The sequence below is a fragment of the Magallana gigas genome, chromosome 5, assembly GCF_963853765.1.
Source record: "Magallana gigas chromosome 5, xbMagGiga1.1, whole genome shotgun sequence".
Taxonomy (NCBI): Eukaryota; Metazoa; Mollusca; class Bivalvia; order Ostreida; family Ostreidae; genus Magallana; species Magallana gigas.
The window spans coordinates 46,771,494-46,795,232 of record NC_088857.1 but is presented as its reverse complement, the minus strand read 5'-3'; the positions used below and the strand labels follow the sequence as shown (position 1 = coordinate 46,795,232).

At 31.9% G+C, this 23,739-nt stretch overlaps 2 long non-coding RNA genes across 5 annotated transcripts; both read left to right on the top strand.

Annotated features, from left to right (window-relative positions):
• Nucleotides 1–777: 777 nt before the first annotated feature.
• LOC136275658 (uncharacterized) lies at nt 778–23,137 on the top strand. The gene is made up of 5 exons (XR_010714182.1): nt 778–853; nt 2,075–2,107; nt 3,193–3,282; nt 22,740–22,835; nt 23,051–23,137. It is a non-coding gene; the product is annotated as an uncharacterized lncRNA (long non-coding RNA).
• LOC117688014 (uncharacterized) lies at nt 4,678–19,821 on the top strand. Of its 4 annotated transcripts, XR_010714340.1 has the most exons (8): nt 4,678–4,708; nt 5,122–5,155; nt 8,410–8,605; nt 9,309–9,370; nt 10,403–10,462; nt 11,124–11,186; nt 14,780–14,839; nt 19,154–19,821. It is a non-coding gene; the product is annotated as an uncharacterized lncRNA (long non-coding RNA). The 4 variants fall into 4 exon arrangements; XR_010714339.1 differs by lacking the exon at nt 4,678–4,708 and having other exon boundaries at nt 4,915–5,155; XR_010714337.1 differs by lacking the exons at nt 4,678–4,708; nt 5,122–5,155 and adding an exon at nt 5,183–5,437.
• Nucleotides 23,138–23,739: the final 602 nt, after the last annotated feature.

Below are 23,739 nucleotides of genomic sequence, written 5' to 3'. Positions count from 1 at the left end.
ACTTTCACAATTAAGAAATTCTCAATTCTCAAGTTTAAAATGTTATTGAATTAAAAAAACATTCCAAGCTTCCGTACCAACTCAAAAAGAAGGGCATATACATGTATTGTTTGTTATAGAACTTTGGTTGTTTTGTTACGTTAAAGCTTCAAAAATATAGATTAATGATTTTTCATTATCTTAATTGAAGCTTTTTTTTGTTCCGAGTAAAACGTCATTCATAAAGCATTTATTGACAGAAAGAACAAGTTTAATAGGCATTCCCAAGTATTTACATGTACGAATTGACATATGAAATATGAAGAAAAAAATGAATTCGTTTTAAATAACCTTTAACATACCTGACATGTTGCAACGGTTGCAATAATTGCAGATATGACTATTTCTTTTTAAACATTATACAAATCATTTAGAACAACATTATACTGAATGATTATTTAAATTTCAATCGCATTTTCCCCCTTATATTAGAAAGCCATACAATCAGTATAATAATATTGGGAGGTAATTTTCAAAAGGGCATTTATTGATACATTGATTTAATTATGCTTTCTTAGACTAGCCTAAAATCGTTGACCTAATAACAATACAGTCATGAAGCCTCAATGTAGTGAAATGATGATTTTGTGTATTAATTTTTTTTAAAATCCGTAAGAAACATGGCAATTCATTGTCCAGATTTTGGTAAATTTAAATTATTTCAATGTGATAAGACAATATATGCAGATATACCATGTCTTATCAGTGGATCTTACATAATCATGCATTCAACTACATGTCGCCTTATCTGACTGGGTATTTTGTGATTAAAAGACAATGCAAAATTCAGTGTTATTCCTGGTTCTCTTAGCAGGTAAAAACAGCTTATAGTATCCTATTTTATAAAAGTAAGTTATTAGAATTCAGAAAAGCTTAATTGAACGACACAATAATTGCTCAAATAACAGTTAGAGCGGCTAAGTGGTTTGTCAGATATTGTAAAGACGGCAAACATTATGAGAATGTCGGCATGTAGAAATTATCATATCAATACCATAACGCAATTCTTTACATAATTTTTCTAATCAAATCCCATCGATTTCAATCAAAATTTTCCGAACTGTTATATTTAATACTGCCTCAATAATATTCCTTTTGTAGTTGGAGTTTATGAAATAGCGGAGTTAATTGTTTTTTCTTCAAAATTTTGAAATGAGAGGGGAAATATCCTAGATTTCTCTACTGGCACGCATCACTTCACTTTGAAATTAAGGAATTTAGATTATCCTGTTAGCATAGAAATTGTTTTTGCACATTTTGTGAATTGTAAGTCGTAAGAATACCTAAATTTTTAGCTCATTCGAGTCTCGTAGTGTTTATTTTGCTATTCATTTTTGTCTTTCATTCATGCTCTGTCTCGCTAGGAATATTTTTTAAACAATACGGCAAATCATGACAACAATTCTTTTATAGCATCTCTAGAGAAGTGGTCATACATTTGAGGGTGGTGGGGATGGATAACATGTATGCAGTTAGGAATATTCTTTTCTTGTTGACATACATACACACTTTAGAACATGGTTATGATGGAGAGATGTGTCTTTTTCTACGATTGTGATACATGTATCACATGTACATATATCAATGGGGTTAGGGGTTTGAGATTATATATATATGTGTGTGTGTGTGTGTGTGTGTGTGTGTGTGTGTGTGTGTGTGTGTGTGTGTGTGTGTGTGTGTGTGTGTGTGCGTGCGTGCGTGCGTGCGTGCGTGCGTGCGTGCGTGCGTGTGTGTGTGTGTGTGTCAAATACATGTAGTGATGTTTATGCTTGAATCTGCCAAATAATGAATATTATCGTATACATTTTCATTGCGACAATTTGTCCAGTTAAAGACATGGCAGTTTTATCATAGTTATTGAAATACATTTTGAAAGACACTTCTTTTGATTATCTATAACCTTGTAGTATAATCATGTGACCACTTTTCTAATGGATATCAATTGTTTGTTCAAAGTTGTGTATATCCGTCAATTAAAAAATGTTAAATCATTTTAGTTAACACTAAATCAAAAAGTTTTCTTTTATTGATATAGGAATGTCTATTTTGGAAGTAGCAGGATTTATTTGTAAGTTTGGTGGAGGATTAAATTTAAAATCCAAATTGAAGTAATGTTTGTTACAAAAATGTCAAGTTATATATATGCAGTCATTTCATGCATATCTTTTACAACTTTATGCTATGCTATGTTATTCAATCTTAATGATAAGCTGTGAGATTTGAATGCAAAGCTATGAGATTTGAATGCTATGCTTTGAGATATTGAAATAAAGAACTTAGTGATATGCTATGCTATGACATTTAAAAAAAATACGCCTCCATACAATAAAGAGTTCCAAAAATGTCGAAGTAAAATGATAAGAAGTAAAAGTGTACCACTAATCTGCAGGTGAACATTTTTTTTAAATAAAAGCATATAAAGTGTAAAAAACTGAACAAAAATAATTTTTACTTTTACAACAACTAGAAACGAACATATTGTACGACTTAAATTGTACCTTATTCATATTAAACAATGTTTATTTATTGATCGAAGCATTAATGTAAGTACTGTAAATAGTTCTTAACTCCAGGCGTTTGGTTTTTTTAATTTGTAGGTTACACCTCACTAAGACTATTTATTCTGCAATCGTGATAATCGCATTAGGTTGCAATCCAGTTATATTTTTTTAATATTCTTATTTATAATTGACCAGCATGAAGCACTGCAACCTAACTATCGTAACGTTTTATTTACCTAAAAGGCGCCAACAACAGGTTTAGAAGATTTTATTGTCTATGCCCTGTTTAAAAGTTAAAAGCTCATCAACAACAAAAAAAGTATCATTTCAAAACGTAAAAAAAAAAATAATGAAAATTTAATTTTTGGAATAGGAATGTTTTAACTGTACAGTTTTACCAGTTTATCCTTTTTTTCAAATTAAAGGCACTAACTATTAATATAAAGGAAGGAAGACTTTTATCATAAGGATATAAACCTACATATAAAGTGTAAATTTTTGTTTTCATAAATCGGTTTCAGATCTGTTCTCCCTGGAAGGGAACAAAATCAAGACTTTTATCATAAGGACATAAACCTACATATAAAGTGCTAACAAAACTTTTCATAAAACGGTTCCAATAACAATATTCCAGGCAACCTCTTTTTAACAGTTTTAGAATGCCACTTTAATAATGATTGTCGTCCTCGCTGTGGTATCAGTCAAACGCCTTACTGTTCTCATGGAAGCTGTCTCTGTAGAGGTATATTTCTATACTATGGCATGTAAAAAAGTTTCTTTTATTTTTGAACTATTCTAAGGTTTACGTTTCTTGGTAAACAGTTTGTCGACTTCTTTTTTGTTGTTGACTGATTCGGAATCTTACTCTAATAATGATTGTCATATTTATCCCTGTGGTACTGATCAAACGCCTCACAGTGATTCACCTTTACAAATAATTCTAGCATTTTTTATAGCTTTTAGATACGAAAACAAATGAATATAGATTTCAAGGTATGACGTCACAGTGATCTTGCGCTATATATCCCGCGATAAAACATGTAGATCAAACATTCGTAATTCAGGTTCTCGCATACCCCAGTGTGTGTGTGTGTGCATGTATATATATATATATATATATATATATATATATATATATATATATATATATATATATATATATATATATATATATATATATATATATATATATATATATATATATATATATATATGTATATATATATAATATCTTTATTGTCCAAACTGCAAGAAAATCTTTGGCTTACAGCAGTCACGTGGAGACTATGTATATTCCATACATAGTCAGTAGAAAATATCACCCCCTTTGAGCATTATGAAGTCATTTTAGAGAATTATGACCTCAGGTTTCATACTCAAAATGAAACTTGTAATATTAATACAAAAGCTTGATTTCCATTATTTTATTTTACTTTTTATCATTACAAAAGACAATCGGTAAGATAATATGGTATATACATGGTCAGTAAATTCCATATAGTGACTCGAGCTCTACTCTTGCCCCATGTATAAACTATATTAGGTCAACTACAAACCATGTAACTAATAAAATACGTATATATATATATATATATATATATATATATATATATATATATATATACATATATGTTATACAGATTATGTGGACATCAAGTATTTGAGAATAACCTTTAGGCAGACCTCAAATTAAGGCAGACAAAAACGGGTCTGCCTGATTTCAAAAGCAATAATTAACGTTGCTTTTATTATTAATTAACTTTGTTTACCATTTTTATGCAAAAACTATACACAATTAATTCATGGAAATACTTTTTGTGTAAATTGTTTATTATTGGTCAGAATGAAACATCATTTAAAATGTTGAATGTATGTTTTTACAAATACGCAGCATACCCTTTTGGTGGACAATGTTTAACTGGATAAAAAACATACTTTTTAAGAGTATGTTTCATGTTTTTAAACCTTTTTTGTCAATTAAGATCATGTTTTATCGAATCCCATGGTTTTTTCCGAAAAAAAAGTTATGATAAAAAAGTCGATATATTTGCCACCGTGCCAAGTCTTCATTTGAGATATATTTTTTGTCCGAAAATGCACTTCGGTTTTTTAAGATGGGTTGCGAGGGCTTCCGAACAAACATGGCTGTTTTGAGTTACGAGAGATGCGTAAGTAGGATCAAGCTTATTTAGACTAGCTTACTAAGTTTTTATCTTGTTTTCTTGATATTTATACTTTTAAACAGTAAATTTTATTTGTTGTCACACTCTATTCATGAAATATGACGACAAAAAACATGTTGAATTGAGGAAAACATTTCAAGGAAAACTGATTAATAAATAATTAAATTAAAACAAAATATTTGCAGTTTTAAGTCAAGAGAAAACTCATTCTATGAGATGCATGCATTTCAAAACAGTAGGTTTTACATGTTAGATAATATGACGTCATGGTTGATTTTGGCGTCACCACAAAAAGATGTAGGGCCTATTGTAAATATTAGCTAATCTAGTGTAACGTTAAAGAGTTAAATAACCTCGTGTTCGTAATAATTTTATGCATAATATGTATACGTTTTCAGCTGAAAGCAGTCCTAGAAAACGATAAAGAAAAAGGTAGGTACATTTATGAAATGTAAACAAGCATGCCCCGGCCCTGATGTGTACATGTACCTAACGTTATAGCGATGTTGAGTTGTCTCACTACTGTTATGTCGCAAGAGGCTGCTTGTTAAATTATAGAATATTACCTAAATCATATTAAAAATAATCTATTGATAATTTGGATAATTATCAAGTTTGTGTTCAAAAAGGAGGGGTTGGTGGTTATTTAGGAACTCTTCTGTTTCTTGAGGTAATAATTTTCGGTTCACTGAATGGATGTTGAACCTCGTCTGGGTAAATATCTTGTAATTTATAGCATTTTATCTTGAATTTCAATAACATAACATGAAAATGTGTTCTATATATGTATTATAATAATATTATATGTATTACGTAGTGGGAATTTTGAAGATTTTTTGTGGTTCTGTGTGTTTAGTGAATAAACGAGTCCAGTATGTATAGTATCATGGTATGCGGTCAATAGTAATATCAGGCATCACTTGTATCATTTCTTTTATCACTTCTAACAAATAAGATCTGTAAAATAGTGTCAAGTAATGTGTGTACATTTTTTTGAATTATTACAATCGGGTTCGTTATCGGGGTTGGGCTATCCTCTTTGGCTTGATTCGGGGTACAGAAGACGGTAAGTAATGATATTGTGCATTACAGGCCATTTTTTTCACAAATTTCTACCAGCGGATACTTAATGGACTTGGCTATATTGCCCGAGATAAATTAAAGAATATTATTTTGTCCACTTTGTATTTTATTTCAATATCAACTGCATAGTTTGAATTTCCTCTGTCCTGTTGTCTCCTAGTATAACATGTCAAATATTATCATTAAACTAAACAATCCGAAAGAAAATATTTTACATTTAATAAGAGTAAAATTAAGTCTGTTTTTAATATTAGAGTAGAATATATAATTTGAATTTGCTCTGTTCTTTATCTCTTATTTAAAAAAAAATATATGAAGCTTAATTTCATAAAATATTACCAGGGACATATACTGTACATGTTATATATGTCTCTGATATTACAAACCAGTAGGGTATGTGTATTGCTTATGCTGCAGTACTCTCAGAGTGGGCTTGTATAACTAATTACACACTAGTTTCCCAGTGAAATGTTGACTATCTTCAACCCAAGATATTTACATGAACTGGTATTTAGTCTGACAAGACGAACAGCGTTTTTTGTTTTTAGGTTTACAAACCCGCCACTTGGTTTTCTGAGTTTTTAGGAAAAAATATAAAATTACAAAAGAGATCTTTTCCCCACGACAGCAAATTTTTGATGGGATTTAGATTTTTGGTGATTTCATATCGGGATCAATATTGTAAGGCAACAACTTCCTGTCAAATATGGCATGAGAAAATGTACACATTAAACTGAGGTTTAATTGTGTTTATTATGGCCTGGTTTAGTCTGAAATTTTTTCGTGGGGCTGGAAAATGCCGAGATCAACAACTTTAAAATCTTGTCAGACTGATATGTAATTTAAATTAATGCATGTGATGTCGATGCGTTGCAAGTGGAAAGAAACCGGTCACCAAGCATCCAAAACGCAGCTAGAATAAAATGAAATTCTAATATCATTTATTTAAAGAAAGTTAACATATTCTAAAGCAACATTATCTATTGATAATGTCCATGCTTAACACCTCTGACTATTCATTTATTTATAGAATTCCTTATTTCAACCATTTTATATGAAATTTTGTTTCATTGGTATTAACGAAGATTACCCTTAACAAACAAATTGGAAAACTATTTGTACCAAGCTAAAATGTTTATATGATACAACTATAACTAAACATTCTTATAATAAAAAATGTATCGACCCCTATAAAATGACAAATGAACATTCAAAGCTGTATGTCTAATATTCTATTGTACTTTTTCAGTGATATGTTTCACAGATTACATACTTTTCACATACCGGTATGCTACATCTCATGCTACACTTGATCATCACATCACAATCATGAAGTTGCCATTCATTTAATATCATTAGAATAAAGATGATGTAAAAAAATGTTGTCCTCAAACAGAACTTCACAATTTTGTGGTTCGTTAACCTAAAAAAAAACAATATGTGCCAAAAGTGAATTTTTTTTGTAAAAATTCCCTCTTCCTACGGATCTTTATCATTTTCTTGTTCGTAACTTAATTGATAGAAGGCATACATGTTAACTCTATCGCTTTTCGCGGAAGTCTACAGCTTTTTACCTCTGAGTCTGTTACCCACTTACTGCTTTCATTAGGAAATCTACCGCTTTTCTTCAAAATACATACGTTGTTTTGATAGCCATGTTATGGAAGCCATTGTGGTCCAGAAACTTTCTCATGTTTGAAATTAGAGCATGAATTGAGTCTGGTTCATACATAGTACGCTTTTTTAAGTCATTTGAATGATTAGTTTTCAAGCATGTGTGTTTTACATTAAAAGATGAAAGAAACCACTTATAGTGATTTCATTAGACATGTCAATATTATCTTTACCAAGGAGAAACATTGAAAAATTGTGTGAGGTATTCCAAATGAGCTCCAAATGGTAAAAAGATTTAAACATTTCCCATTATAAATCTCCGTAAGATTTTTGTTTTTGTTCCTGTGAACTTTATTGAGTGAAAAATGATAATTTGTCAATAAAGATATCTTGGATATATACCCTTTTATCAATTTCAATAATAACTTGGGAGAGAATGAAGTTCTTACTTCTCTTTTTTGTAAAATTTTGATAACTTAACCTATTTTTACTAAACAATGGGAATTGTTAAAGTCTCGGCACACAAAGATTTTTTTCCTCCATTCCTCCAAAAAATAAAATTGCTTTATCAGTTTGATGGTAAATGATTACTATTTTTTTTTTGGGGGGGGGGGGGTGGGGGGGGGCATTTGTTGATATTGCTAAATTTGTCAAGTCTTTTATATTTCAGTTGATATCCTTAATTACTAATAAGAATCTCTATTTACATAAATAGTATATAAAACTATATGCTTTAAAATATACTATACACAAAAAGGCCATGTGCAATGCCATCTCTTTCGGGTTCTTAATCTACCTCTTTTTCATCACAGGAGGTTAGCATGTATGCATGTAGAAGATAGAAAACATTGTTAGCCCCCAACCATCATAGAAAGTCCTCAAACATGCAAACACAGTTGCTGGAAAATATAAAATAAAAGTGCAATTCATTTTCCTCAGAATTTTTTCAGGATTACATTTTTTATCTATTGTTCAAATTTTTGTTTTAGCATTGATGCAGAGGGTGTTACTAACAGCATTAGTCATTTCACCAATGATACAGACAAAGATGCTAATTTGGTCATGAAGCTGAATGTCTTTAATGACAAAGAGGACCTCTGTCTGTATGCTGTGAAGAATATACAGCCAAGGGAATAGATTCAATACAATTATGGAGATAAAGAGAACCTTTGGTGGAGGAGCAAGGTAAAATATATTATCTAACATCATGGAGAAACTGAAATGTTTTACCGGTACTTGTAATTGATTAATAACATGAATAATGAAAAAGAAAAAGAAAAACATTGAAATTTTTTGAAGATGTATTTTAATGTTAATTGTTTTAAATTTTTAATATGTTTGCCGCCCCCATGTCTTTCTTTCTGTCTGTAGATTCAATTAATTTTAAATATACTGCATGGATAAATTTTCTAGAAATGTGTAGCTAAGTTAAACAATATCTCAACTTGTTCGAACTAAGTTAAATATTCTGTTTGATTGGCATGGGTGAGGGTTGAGGTATTTATTTAGGAGTGAAAATTTTATCTTTTATCTTTTATCATCTGTATACTGTAGATTCCTAATTAACTGCGAGGAATTAATATTCACGTAAAATCGCGAGAAGCACCCTTCGCGGATTTTAAAATCTTGCTATTATTTTCTAAGAGTTGAAAACTATAAGAAATAAGGATGGAAATTCCGTGTTCGCGATTTTATATTCTCGCGATTTGATCCGAAACCACGAGTACTCGCGTAATAAAAGGAATTTACAGTATAACTAGCAGGTTGATTTTTTTCAAATGGACATCAGTTTGGTTTAAAAAAACCAGAATAATGTCAAATATGAGAATTAGAAAAATCAATGATTATAGTGCAGAGAATATTATCTTTATTTTGATTTACTCAACAGTAATTTCTAAGATGGCACAACGAGAAGAGAATGCTGCAGAGGTGTTAGATTGAGATGTTGAGGTAAGTTAAGAATGAATGTCTCTCGTATTCTGTTACAAATATTTTAATATCAAATATATATAAATAAAGTATCTAGTGGACATTATATTAATAGTGCCTGTTTGGGAGGGTAACAGTTGAAATTGACACCCCGAGAAAACCATTGTCAAATGACGTGAAGCGGAGGTTGACAGTGGTTTTCGGGGGTGTCAATTTCAACTGTTATCCTCCGAAACAGGCACTATTTATTTTGTTATACTGAATGTCTTAATTTTAAAGAAAACATCACTGCTTTAAGATAGGAATGACGTGAATTCTAAGGCGAACCGTACGCGCATGATTTTCGCGCATGTAACAATTCGTAATGTTACCCGTTGCTAAGTAGTCGCTAACGCTGAAGGTAATAGAACAGATTATGAACTGCGTCTAAACCAATCAGATTTCAGTATTTAACATGAAAGTTTGTCTGCTTAAGAGGGGTAAAAGGAATTAACCATTTTACTCCTAAATAGTAATAATCCTGTATCTCATGTGTAGTCAGAAAATACAACTTCAGAATGGTGAAAATTACCCAGTATACATTATAACTACAGTACCGACAAGACCCAGCCTAACACCAGAGCAAACTCTAACTAAACCCCAGGTTTACTTTCGAGGTTTACTTTTAGTAAATGTTTGTCCAGATGGGGTTTACTTTTGGTCTACTCGGGGTTTACTTTAGGTTTACTAACGTTTGCTTTTATGGTTCTATTTAAACATTGAAATGTGAAGCAGACCAGTCTTTTATATAATTATGTTACTGCCTATAATGCCCATCCTTTGTAAATTCCAAATACACATGTAGCATCTGTCTCGGGGGTCAACCTCTGGCAGGGGAAACTCTGGTTTACTTTGGGTTTACTCTGGGTCCCCTCTAGTAAACCGGAGTAAACCCCGAAAGTAAACCTAGGGTTAAGTCTGTGTTTACTTTCTATTAGATTTGGTTTGATTGGTACTGTACCCAAGCTTGGTAATTCACATAATGATTTACTCTACTGGGGTGTTTTTTTGTAGCAAATGGATTTAGAGCAATGTTAAGAGAATGCTGGAGAGGAGTTAGATGGAGATGTTGAGGTAAGTTAAAGATATTTTAGTATCAACTATATATATATAAACAGTATTTGGTGGACACAAGTGAAGGTGTCTGCTTAAGAGGGGTAATAGGATTTAATAATTTTACACCCATAATAAATATATGTAATTAATCCTGTATCTCATATGTAGTCAGAAAATGCAAGTGTAGAATGGTGAAAATTACCCGGTAAACATTATAATTACATTGATCAGACCCAACCTTACACCAGAGTAAACCCAAGGTTTACTTTCGATATTAATTTGGGGTTTACTTCAGGTTTATTTTTGGAAATTTGTGTACAGTTGGGGTTTACTTTGGGTTCACTCAGTATTTACTTTGGGTTAACTCGCGGTTTGCTTTCATAGTTCTCTTTAAACATTGAAATGTGAAGCAGTCGGGTCTTTTATCTAATTATTTTACTGCCTGTAATGCCCACCCCTTGTATATTCCAAATACTCATGTAGCGTCTGCCTTAGGGTTCTTTCGACAGAAGTTACTCTCTAGTTTACTTTGGGTCCACTCTAATTAATCCGGAGTAAACTCCGAAAGTAAATCTGGGTTTAGTCTGGGTTACATTCTGTAAACTTGGGTTTGATTAGTACTGTACCCAAGTTTGGTATCTTCAACCTATTTATTAACTTAATGGGATGTTTTTTGTAGCAAGTGGATCTGGAGCAAGAAGCAGAGAAAGCTGGAGAGTATGTTTTAGATGAAGACGTTAATGTAAGTTAAAAATGAATGTCTCTCTTTAATATTCTGTCTCAAATATTTTAATATGAATATATATTTATATATATTATACAGTATTTGGTGGACACAAGTTAAGGTGTCTGCTTAAGAGGGGTAATAGGATTTCATAATCAGCTCACCGAGACAAAGTGGGGGTGGGGGGGGGGCTTATGCTATACCCACGGTATTGGCGTTGGCGTCTGGATCTTGTTAAGGTTTTTATGCAGGCCCTGTACCTAAGTTATTACTTGTCCTATCTTCACCAAACTTGCAAGGATAATGCATCTGGACCTAATTATGGACATGAAAGACTTGGTTGCTGAATCTTGGCCATGAATTTCAGATGCTGGAGGAGGTTAAGGTTTTTGGATCAGGTTCAATTTTTTGGTGCAGGTGCCCTTTGATAGCCATTTCTAAGTTACTACTGGTCCTAACTTCACCAAACTTGCATGGATGCATCTTTGCTATCCAAGGTTTTCTGATCCGCACCACTTCTCACAACCATTGGCATATCGTGCTAACAAAAGTTCGTTTTTTTTTCCAGGATTTTGATTGGGGTTTACTGAAACCGTTCAACCAATCAAAAACTACAAAGCATATCTGATTTAATCAACAATGTTTTCCTTATGTTTATTCACGAGTGTCTCTACTATAAATAGCTCAAAACCCTTATTTTTCTCGTCTTTCTGTTTGAGTCTTCATAATGCATGTATCGATTATTCAATGGTGCAAAAAAAAGTACACTATATTGTTTATCAACAGAGGTGTGCACTCGTAGATTGAGGATTTACCACTCACAGTCTTTTGATCACCTTTCGAATGAATTCAATCCATATGTAACATTTCACATTATTCCTTTTGATTGAATACACTGGGTAACTTGTCAATATCAATGTCTACAGAGGCTGCCATAACTGCATCAGGTACGTTATAGTACGGCATCTTTGATTTAAATAGTGACGAAAAAATCCTGACTTTTGATAGCACAATATGCCAAGGGTTTGTGAAAAGCGGTGCAGATCAGAAACCCTTGGCTAGGGAAGATGGCATGGATGGTGCGTCTTGTAATACTGATGCATTTGAGCCATAGGTTTTGGATGCTGAATGAGGTTAAAGTTATTTGAGCAGGTGCCCTCTGATGATTATATCTTAGTTATTACTTGTCCTAACTTCACCAGACTTACATGGATGGTGTGTTTTATGATATATGCACTTAGCTGGCTCGAATGCTGAATCTGAGTCATAAGTTTTAGATGCTGGATGCGGTTTAGTTTTTAGGAACAGGTCACATTTTTAGGATATAATAGAACTATTTCAAACTTGCATAGTTGATTTAACTATAATACAAATAAATTGCAGAGGTATCTTCTGATGAAGAGCCTGATCTCCATTATCAAGAATGCTAAAAAAACCTTCTACCTCACACAATCTTTTTCGATAGATGTTATTATTGTGAAATGATATAGCATGATTCCAATGATATAACATGATTCCAATGATAAAGTATTGTAGGATATGAAACACCATTGTTTTATATGATAACAGCATTAAATAGAGAATAATACATATTCTTTTCCATATCACAGCAAGTATCGGCCCGAGACTCCAATATCAGCCCAGGGGCAGAAGGCCCGGAGGATGATATTGGTCGAGGGCTGATACAGGCTGTGATATGGAAAAGGGTATTTATTATTAAATTTATTACAAACATGTATTTAGTAATGAAAGTTTGACGCTTCGTGTTTCATATGATCTGGTGATCCGCACCTGGCAACTCGACATGATCCGCCCCTTTGGATCAAGTTACCGTTATAATAATATATATGTATCATTATATTTTACAGTATTGTATCATATGACATATATTGTATAGTATCATAGGATGCAATATTGTATTTTATATTATTGTGTTGAAAAACATTGTATCTTACAATACCTTATAAAATGAACATATGATTATCAAACTATTATTAACATATGATACATGATATTGTGTCAAATTAGTATACATGAATATCAAAGATCATTTACTATGATTTTCATATAATATGATAAAGGTGGTATCACAAAGATGATACCTGGTATCGGTGAGCTTTGTTATCTTTGATTTGTTTGGTTTTTACTCTTATTCTAATAAGTAATATGTTATTAATATCTCATATGTAGTCAGAACATGTAGAAAAGGCCAATAGATCTGTGATTAAATGACTGTTAGATTCACATGGTATGAATGCTAGGCATACTATATTACAAAACACATGCCAATGTGTCAGAGATGGATAATTCACATAATTCATATAGTATATGCTCAGATATATTATACAAATATTGACTGGGGTGGAGGGCAACATTGATTATATTAGCCTCCGAGGGATTAAATATTGCCCGACGCGAAGCGGAGGGCAATATTGTCGTACCAAGGGGGCTAATATAATCAATGTTGCCCGAAAACACAGTCAACATTTGTTTTGTTATTTGAAGAAACAAACCAAAATTAAAGAAAGTAATTGAAAACAGATCACTGTAAGTTTCTCAGCTCAACAAAGAATTCGCGAATTCAATTTTGTGCAAAGTCCACTTCCAAAATATCCTCAGCATCAAACTGTCACTGATGATATTCCACCGCCCGTAAGAAATAACATACAGATGTTCCACCTGATTTCACTTGCAGTAATTTGCAAATTCTTATATCCGTTATGATCGCAAACCGTCGCATTGCGCTTCCGTTGTTTACTTGCCTTTACTGACTGTCTATTATGACGTCACCTTGTTTTGGAGTCGCGAAGAGTTATTTACATCATCGTTTACGAATCAACAAATCAGAAGCGATTAATTGAAATAGAGAGAATATTCTCTAGATATTATTCCTAGCCGGTCAATATTATACAAATATTGACTGGGGTTGAGGGCAACATTGATTATATTAGCCCCCGAGGGACGAAATATTGCCCGACGCGAAGCGGAGGGCAATATTTTCGTCCCAACGCGGAGGGCAATATTTTCGTCCCAAGGGGGCTTATATAATCAATGTTGCCCAAAAACACAGTCAACATTTGTGTTGTTTTATGAAGAAACAAACCAAAATTTAATAAAGTAACTGAAAACAGATCGCCGTAATTTTCTCACCTCAACAAAGAATTCGCGAATTCAATTTTGTGCAAAGTTCATTTCCAAAATATCCTCAGCATCAACGATCACTGGTGATATTCCACCCACCGTAAGAATTAACATACAGATGTTCTACCTGATTTTTACTTCACACTACTTCGCAAATCCTTACATCCGTTATGATCGCAAACCGTCACATTGCGCGTTCGAAAAGTTATTTACGTCATAGTTTACGAATCCTCAAATCAGAGGCGATTATTTGAAATAGAGGAAATGTTCTCTAGATATTATTCCTAGCCGGTCAATATCAAAAAAATATTGACCGGTCAATATTTTTCGGGCGAGCTAATATTACATTTATTGACTATTCGTCTAATTAGAGTTATATAGTGATAATATACTACTGAATATAACAATAAAAAATATTGAGTGGTCATAGCTAATATTATTAACTCTCATGTGGTGTTTATTTTTTGTAGCAAGTGGATTTGAAGCAACGTTAAGAGAATGCTGGAGAGGTGTTAGATGGAGATGTTGAGGTAAGTTAAGAATGAATGTCCCTCTGGTTTGTATCAAAATATTTGAATATTAATTTCATATGTTCTTATACAGTATTTGGTGGACACAAGTTAAGGTTTCTGCTAAAGAGGGGTAATAGAATTTAATTATCTTATTCCTATGATAATGATATATAATTAATTCTGTATTTCATATGTAGTCAGAACATGTAGGAAAGGCTTATAGATCTGTGATGAAATGACTGTTAGATTCATGTTTGGTATAAATTCTAGGTGTTCTATATTTAAAAAAAACGCATGCCAACGTGTCTGCCAGAGATGGATAATTCATATAAATATATGCTCATATATATATATATTTAAATACACATGTTTGGCTTTTATTTTGTTGACTTTTTAGCTCACCGAGACGAAGTCAGGGGGAGCTTATGCTATACCCTCGGCGTCGGCGTCCGCGTCGGCGTCCGGACCTGGTTAAAGTTTTTGTTGCAGGTCCTGTATCTAAGCTATTACTTGTCCTATCTTCACCAAACTTGCATGGATGATGCATCTGGACCTACTTATGGACTTGAAAGACTTGGATGCTGAATCTGAGTCCTAAATTTCAGATGCTGGAGGAGGTTAAGGTTGTTGGACCAGGTTAAAGTTTTTGTTGCAGGTGCCCTTTGATAGCAATATCTAAGTTACTGCAGGTCCGTACTTCACCAAACTTGCATGGATGGTGTGTCTTATGATACTGATGCACCAGACATGCTTGAGTGCTGAATCTGAGCTATAGGTTTCGGATGCTGGAGGAGGTTAAGGTTGTTGGACCAGGTTAAAGTTTTTGTTGCAGGTGTCCTTTGATAGCAATATCTTAGTTACTGCTGGTCCATACTTCACCAAACTTGCATTGATGGTGTGTCTTATGATACTGATGCACCAGGCAGGCTTGGGTGCTGAATCTGAGCTATAGGCTACAGATGCTGAAGGAGGTTAAGGTTTTTAGAGCTGGTTAAAGTTTTTGTTGCAGGTGCCCTCTGATGATTATATCTTAGTTACTGCTTGTTCTAACTTCACCAGACTTCCATGGATGGTGCGTCTTATGATACTGATGCACCAGACAGGCTTGAATGCTGAGTCTGAGCCATAGGTTTCGGATGCTGGAGGAGGTTAAGGTTTTTAGAGTTGGTTAAAGTTTTTGAAACAGGTGCCCTCTGATGATTATATCTGAGTTATTACTTGTCCTAACTTCACCAGACTTCCATGGATGGTGCGTCTTATGATACTGATGCACCTGACAGGCTTGAATGCTGAGTCTGAGCCATAGGTTTCAGATGCTGGATATGGTTAAGTTTTTTGGAACAGGTCACATGTTTAATAGATAATAGTACTTTTTCAAACTTGCATAGTTGATTTAACTGTAATATGAATGAATCACAGAGGAAGCTTCAGATGCAGAGCTTGATCTCCATTATCAAGGATGCGAAAAAATATATCTTAGTTATTACAGGTCCTAACTTCACCAAACTTGAATGGATGGTGTGTCTTATGATACAGATGCACCTGACAGGCATGGATGTTGAATCTGAGCCAAAGGTTGCGGATGCTGGAGCAGGTTAAGGTTTTAATTGCTAGTGCCCTCTGATGATGATATCTTAGTTATTACTGGTCTGAACTTCACCAAACTTGCATGGAGATGCGTCTTATGTATACTGATGCACCTGACAGGCTTGAATGCTGAATCTAAGCCATAAGTTTCGGATGCTGGATGAGGTTTACTTTTTTTGGAACAGGTCACATATTTTATAGATGATAGCTTGCATAGTTGATTTAACTATATTATAAATGAAACGCAGAGGTTGCTTCAGATGCAGAGCCTGATCTCAATTATCAAGGATGCTAAAGAAATCTCCTACCTCACTCAAACTTGCCTGATAGATAGATGTGTTTTTTGATAAATGATATAACATGATTCCTATGATATAGTATTGTATGGTATGAAACAAAATTGTTTAATATGATACAATATAATATCATATGTAATATTATAAAAAATTATATGATACGATATGATATTGTATCAATTTTTTGATATTTTATGTTATGATATTGTATCATGATATTGTTATATATAGTATTGTATATTATGATACAATATTGTATAATATTATATTGTATTATTAATTTATTATTTTATCACATGATACTATTACATAAGATATTGCAAAATATAATATTGTATCCAATGATACAATATTGTATATTCTATAATATTGTATCATACGATATTGTAAAATATGATATTAGTTTCTGTTATATAGAATTATATCACATGAAATTGTATAATATGATACTGTAATATTATATAATATCGTATCATACGATATTGTATAATATGATATTGGTTTATAATATGATATATTATCACATGAAATTGTATTATATGATATTGTAAAATATATTATTGTATCATATGATACAATATGTATAATATAATATTGTATTATATGATATTTTACTTTATCACATAATATTGTATCATTTGATATGATACAATGTTGTATCAAATTATATTGTATCATATGCTACAATATCATATTACGTGTATGTATAAAAAATGATACAGTATCATACAATATCATACTATATTATACAATATAATATCATATGTTTCAATGTTATGATGTATTATGTAATATGATATTGTTATATAACACTATATTGTTTTATATATTATGATATTGTATTATGTGATCAAATACAATAATGTATAACACAATACAATGTCATATCATACGTTACAATATCATATCTCATCATTGTTTATTATGGTATGTTATTGTATTATATGATATATGTTGTAAATATGATAGGATGCAATATTTAATTTTATATTATTGTATTGATTAACATATGAACATATGATTATCATACAATTTTTTAACAGATGATATACGATATTGTGTCAAAACAGAATCCATGAATATCCAAGATCATAAAGTATGATTTTCATTTAATATGATAAAGGTGGTCTCATAAAGGTGAAGTCTCATAAGGGTGATGTCTCGTCTCGGTGAGCTTTGTAATCTGTGATTACCTATGTTTATCTTTAAAGCTGGACACCGCTCATAAATAGGCACCATCACACAGATACCTGGTTTATAAATCCTTCGATTTCGTTACACCAGATTGCACACCTGAAACTTCTTTTCATGGTCTTATGATTTTATGCATTTAATTCTAATTTTATGTGCAAATTCTGTTTGTTAATTATATTTTGACCAGTTAATTTGATGTTAGTATTCTCCTGACTTGAAAAAAGTGCATAAAACTTAATAATTTCATTGCGACCGAGTAACACGGTGAGGCAAGTTGTATGTCAGCACAGGTGAGACCTCTACATCGAAATACTTTAAACTGCGAAGAGTTCCGCAGCTTTTATAGGGGTTGTAGGGATAACTGTGGTGAGAGAGAAATATGGCAGACATTGCCTATTTACAAGCGACGTTCAGCTTTAATTGCACTCTCTTAATCATCAACCGTCATCCGCGATTTCATCGATGTTTTATCACTGGCCAATATATTTTCTATATATAATTTATCTTAATCTTATGTTTTTAAATTTTGTTTCAAAAACATCTAAAACCTATGCACATTTTTCATTACAACAGTATACTTTTGATCATTATCTCAGTTTACTAATATGTAGTTCTCAAAGTAAGGTTGGTCCCATAACATCTCATCCCCACCCGTCCCTCTGAAAATGCATGAATTTCTACTAAAATAAGAAGCATTTTAAAACAAAAAAATCAGACATTTACCACATTGTTTGTTTAGGGGATCATCTCAAAGTTTGTTAATTTTTAACATAGGACCCTATGGGATTTTGCTTGAAATGTATCAATTTTGCACATTTTTTCAAACTTCTGCCTTAGGGATTTTTTTCATGTTCTACATATGAAGGTTATTGTTATAAGGCATCAAATAGTCAAATAAAAAAAACCTTTTTCCTCCTGGTTTGTTCTAGAGGTCTTATCAAAATTTTATTTGTATGCCCAATTTCACATCAGTTGTCAGATAATGGCTAATTTTTATTTGATAAAGGCGAAAATTGTGACATTTATATTGTTATATTAAAGAATTATTAAATTTTATAAAAAACATCAACTTTGATTTTCATAAAATAATAAAGATAGTCTCATGTGGGTGATGCCTCATCCCGGTAAGCTTTGTAATTTATAATTACCTTTGCATATGTTGTAGAATAAAATATTACATATAGATATACTAGTATCCTTATATGACGCAATGTGTTTGAAATTTCATAAAGTTATATTTCTATTTCCTTTTCAGGTAAAACATGTCTGGAGGGTTACTTGAGCAGATCTACATCCTTTTCTTGCACAGTTCTTCAGTTCAGAACAAAGATCATGAATGAAAAGAACAAAAGAAAAAAGAAGCATTCGAATCGATTAAAAAACTTTTTTTTTTAGATTTTTTAAACCAAAACTTTAAATCAAATGCCTTCGTTTACTCCCTTTTAGCTAACCGGAGATGAAAGCTCATGTGAGCTTTTCAGATCACTTTTTTGTATGGCATCTGTCTGTCAACTTTCATATTTTCAACTTATTCCCTAGAACCACTTGGCTAATTTCAACCAAACTTGGCATGAAGAAACCTTGTGTAAATGGCATTCAAATATGTTCGAATGAAGGGCTAAGTCATATCTAAAAGGGGAATGATTTTTAAATCATATTTTTAACAAATCTTCTCAAAAAACATTTGGTTGGAAAAGCTGAAACTTGTGTCGAAGCATCCTCAGGTCATGTAGATTCAAGTTTGTTCAAATCATGTTCCCAGGGGGCAAGGTTGAGCCCCAATTGTATAATATAAATGATATATAAAGACAAATCTTCCAAAAACTTTTTTTTCAAAAACCAATAGGCCAGACAAGCTGTAAATTGTGTTGAAGTTTGATTAAATCAGTATGCCGAAGGTTAGGGAGAGGCACCATTGGGAGGGAGGCAATTTTTACATAAGAATATATTGAGAAAAAATCTTTAAAAATCTTTTTCTTTAAAAAAATTTTTTCTCAAAAGCCATGCTGTGACTTGTGTGGAAGAATTATCAGATAGTGCAAATGTCATCATGTTCAAATCATGTTCTTGAAGGTATAATTAGGTCACAATTGGTGGGGGTGGTATGTTAATCTAAGAAATAATTTTAATTATTCTCCATAACTCAAATTTTAAAATATATGGTATTGCTTATAACCAATCATCTTGACTTTTTGATTCTCAATTGTTGGACTGTGACCGTGGGCTACAAAATTAGTTCAAAGTTTGATGTTCTTGATCTTCATGAGAAATGAAATGCTCAAGATGTAGACAATTGATAATGAAATTATCCAGTTTTTAAAAAAGCACAATGTATAGCATTAGAAAATGTGTTAAAGAAAATTGAAAATCTTTTTATACAGAATCTTTTCTCATACATTGTTTTGATATTTTGTAAATGACCCCTTAAAGCTGATTTCATCATGGATGTTGTTGCTCATGTGAGCGATGTGGCCCATGGACCTCTTGTTTGGAAAGTATCTTAGGCACTTTTTAAACCAAATTTCAATTCTGACAAACAGGAAGATGGCTACATGTTTGATGTTCAAATGCTTCTTCACAGAGATTTTACAAGCAAATTCTTCCCCTTCAAATCCCAATTCTATTTTTTGCACAACTGGTAGCAATTGATTAAGTTTACTTGATTATCATGTACAATGTAGAGATCTAGATGATGCATTATGATTTTTTACACTCACTGATTGTCTTTGTATTACATATTGATTTTTGAATTAATTTAACTATAGGAAACAAAAATTAGACGCACTTCCTTGATTGTGTTTCTGAAATATTACATAGTTGTTCCAAGGCAAAGAAGTCAAAATCCAGGCCCGTGGAGTGCATTGATTCAACTGGTTTTTTTTTTATTGAAATAGAAAATAACCGATTAAGGAAAAACTAATGTGGTGTTAAGCATTTATAAATTATGAGAATGTTGTGCATGTACCTGGGTTCAATTTGTTCATGTACCAAAGATTAGAATTAATGTTAATGCAGTGGCGTCGAAAGCAAATTGAAAGTGAGGGGGGGGGGGGGGAGGGGGTGCCTAGACTAATCCTCAGAAATCTTGACAAGCAAAAACAAAAAAACCTTATTCCCAAAATCATGAAAAAACCTATTGTTCCCAAAAAAAAATTTACCTACCGAAATTTTTTCTTCCAAATCATGAAATATCTGGGGGGGGGGGGGTGGTGCTGATAGAATAATTCTATCTTTTCAAAGTAAATTTAGGAACAATTGTGTTTCCTGCGAGAAAAAGTGGGGGTGGGGGGGGGGGGGCTGAACCCTCTATGATGCTATGTGCCTCATGATTAGGTCTAACTTTGCAAAAAAAGTGGGGGTGGGTGGGGTTGAACAATAATGGAGGTAATAATAAATAAGATTTATTTTAGTTATTGAGCATGTTATCAACACGTGTATAATTATGATACATGTACATGTACTTATATCATTGTTTCAGTTGTTTCACTTTGTTGATCTGTTCACAACATGAGTGCATATTAAATCAAAATACAATATCATGCAGAACAAATTAAAATGAGATATCATGTTGTTTTCATTTGTAATGCTAGTACATTTTTAATGTTCTCATCTTTTATATTTCTGAGAATCAGTGTTTTAAAATAAAAAATATTAAAACTTGGAAGCACCTTTCTTGTTATTCATATGATGTTTGTTATAACATGTACTAGTATACAATTGAAACAAAAGAGTTATTTCTTTTGAAAAAATAGTAATGGTGTTGTGATGTTTTCATTAAGTTTTAATAATTCAAATATTAATGTGTTAATTAAGATATGAATAAAAATTTTACCTATGACAATATAAAATATAGCTTTTCAAACATTTGGTGGCACAGCCGCACAACATACACTTAAAAATGTGTTAAGACATGAAAGTTGAATATGATATAAACAAATATGTTTAGAAAATCAAATACAACATTTCTTTAAAAAAATATTATTCAATTAAGGTAGGAAAAAGGTCACCTAAAATTAATATTTGTAGAATATGATTGCTTTTGCATTTTAATTGACACTTGAATGCATATTGAAATTACTATTTATTGTCTGCCTGATAGGCATTTCGAATATTAATATATGTCTACCTTACATTGTATTTATATAATGTCAGCTTAAAGTCTACTGCATGGTTTTGGAAAATAAGGCAGACCTCTTAAAATGTATATCTCTTTAGATGCAATATATCTTAACAACAGTCTACCAATGAACATACTTTTGTGTTTAAATAGCTTGTTGAGATGGACAATGAATAATATCGAGATTTAAAAAAAGCTATATATGTCTGCCTAAGTATGGTTTTATAGCCATGTCCGCCTATTGTTGAAAGCAGATATATATATATATATATATATATATATATATATATATATATATATATATATATATATATATGGAAGTTAACTGTCTTTTTGATTGCTCATTGACCAGTTATACACGTTTTTGTATTCCTTATATATTAGAATATCAATTTAGTATCCATTAAATGCAATATAAATGAGGGCTTTCTTTTGATAAATTTAGAAGTTTTAATCTGAATTTTCATTGACAGAGAACATTAGGGTCAATAAGCGTATAGTAACTGCATTTATGAGGTATATATTCTTTGCTTTGAATAATACATATTGACATTTTCTTTATAATGTAGAGAAAAATTTATTTTCTATGTATTTTAATATTTTTTCTCACTTCGTATTTAAAGTTTATATAAAATTGTCATTTATACATGTAAGTGGTGATTGTGCAACATTTTAAGATATTAGAAGTTCAGGTTATTTTGATTCAAACTACACTTTTTTTCAGCACATTCAGAGTGCAATAAACATTCAGATTGTCACTCACATCACTGTACTACCAGCCAGAGGCCATTTTGTTCACAACACAAATGTTACTGTAGAGGTAAGGTAATTGACACTGGCAATTGCAACACAGGTACATGTACCTTGCATCAATGGGATGTTATTCTAAAGTATAGTTTAACAATCTGAAAGTAGTATTTATTTTGATGAAAATGATTGAACCATAATAATGATGCACTGAATGTTCATTAAATGTGTTTTCGCAGCAAATTATAATTTCAAAAGATACAGTTTAATTTGCTTTAAAATATATAGAATGTAATGAAAACTCCCAATGTGGACATCAATGTGGTATTGACCAGAGGCCACATTGTTCCGATGATGGACACTGCCACTGTGTAGGTAAGTGTACCAACAAAAATAGAAAATTTCAACAGAAACACCTGGCGGCGGATAATTAGTTTAAAGTAAGGTATGACAATTTGACAGTAATATTTAATTTTATTTATAAAACTCCCACAACCGTGAAGTGCTAGACAAACTAAACTAAGCTAATTAAGCAAGTTGCTTTAAAGTCGGCAGCTTTTTCAGATACATGTACTTGTATTAAATCCTATTTATTTCTAATTAATATTATTAATTTTGTTGGATTAAAAGGGTTTTACCGTATTCTATCTCGAACCCCTTCTTCCACATTGTATGTTAAATGCTAATAGTATACGGTGTTCTAATTGATGGATTTTTTAATTTGTTTAGTTACCGAAGTACCTTTTTTAAAAATAGTGTAATGATTATGCCTTATTACAATAAACGTTGTAATGAATTAGATTTGGGTGGGGGAAATGGAATAACCTGACTACCCTTGGAGTGGACTACTACAAGGTTATATAAACAGCTGTGCTGTAGAGTCTGGGAGAGTCGTCTGTGAACAGCGGAGTAGAAAGGACAAGATAGATAGAAAGAAAATAGAAAGAAGAAAGATAGAAGAGTTAAGAGGTAGGGTT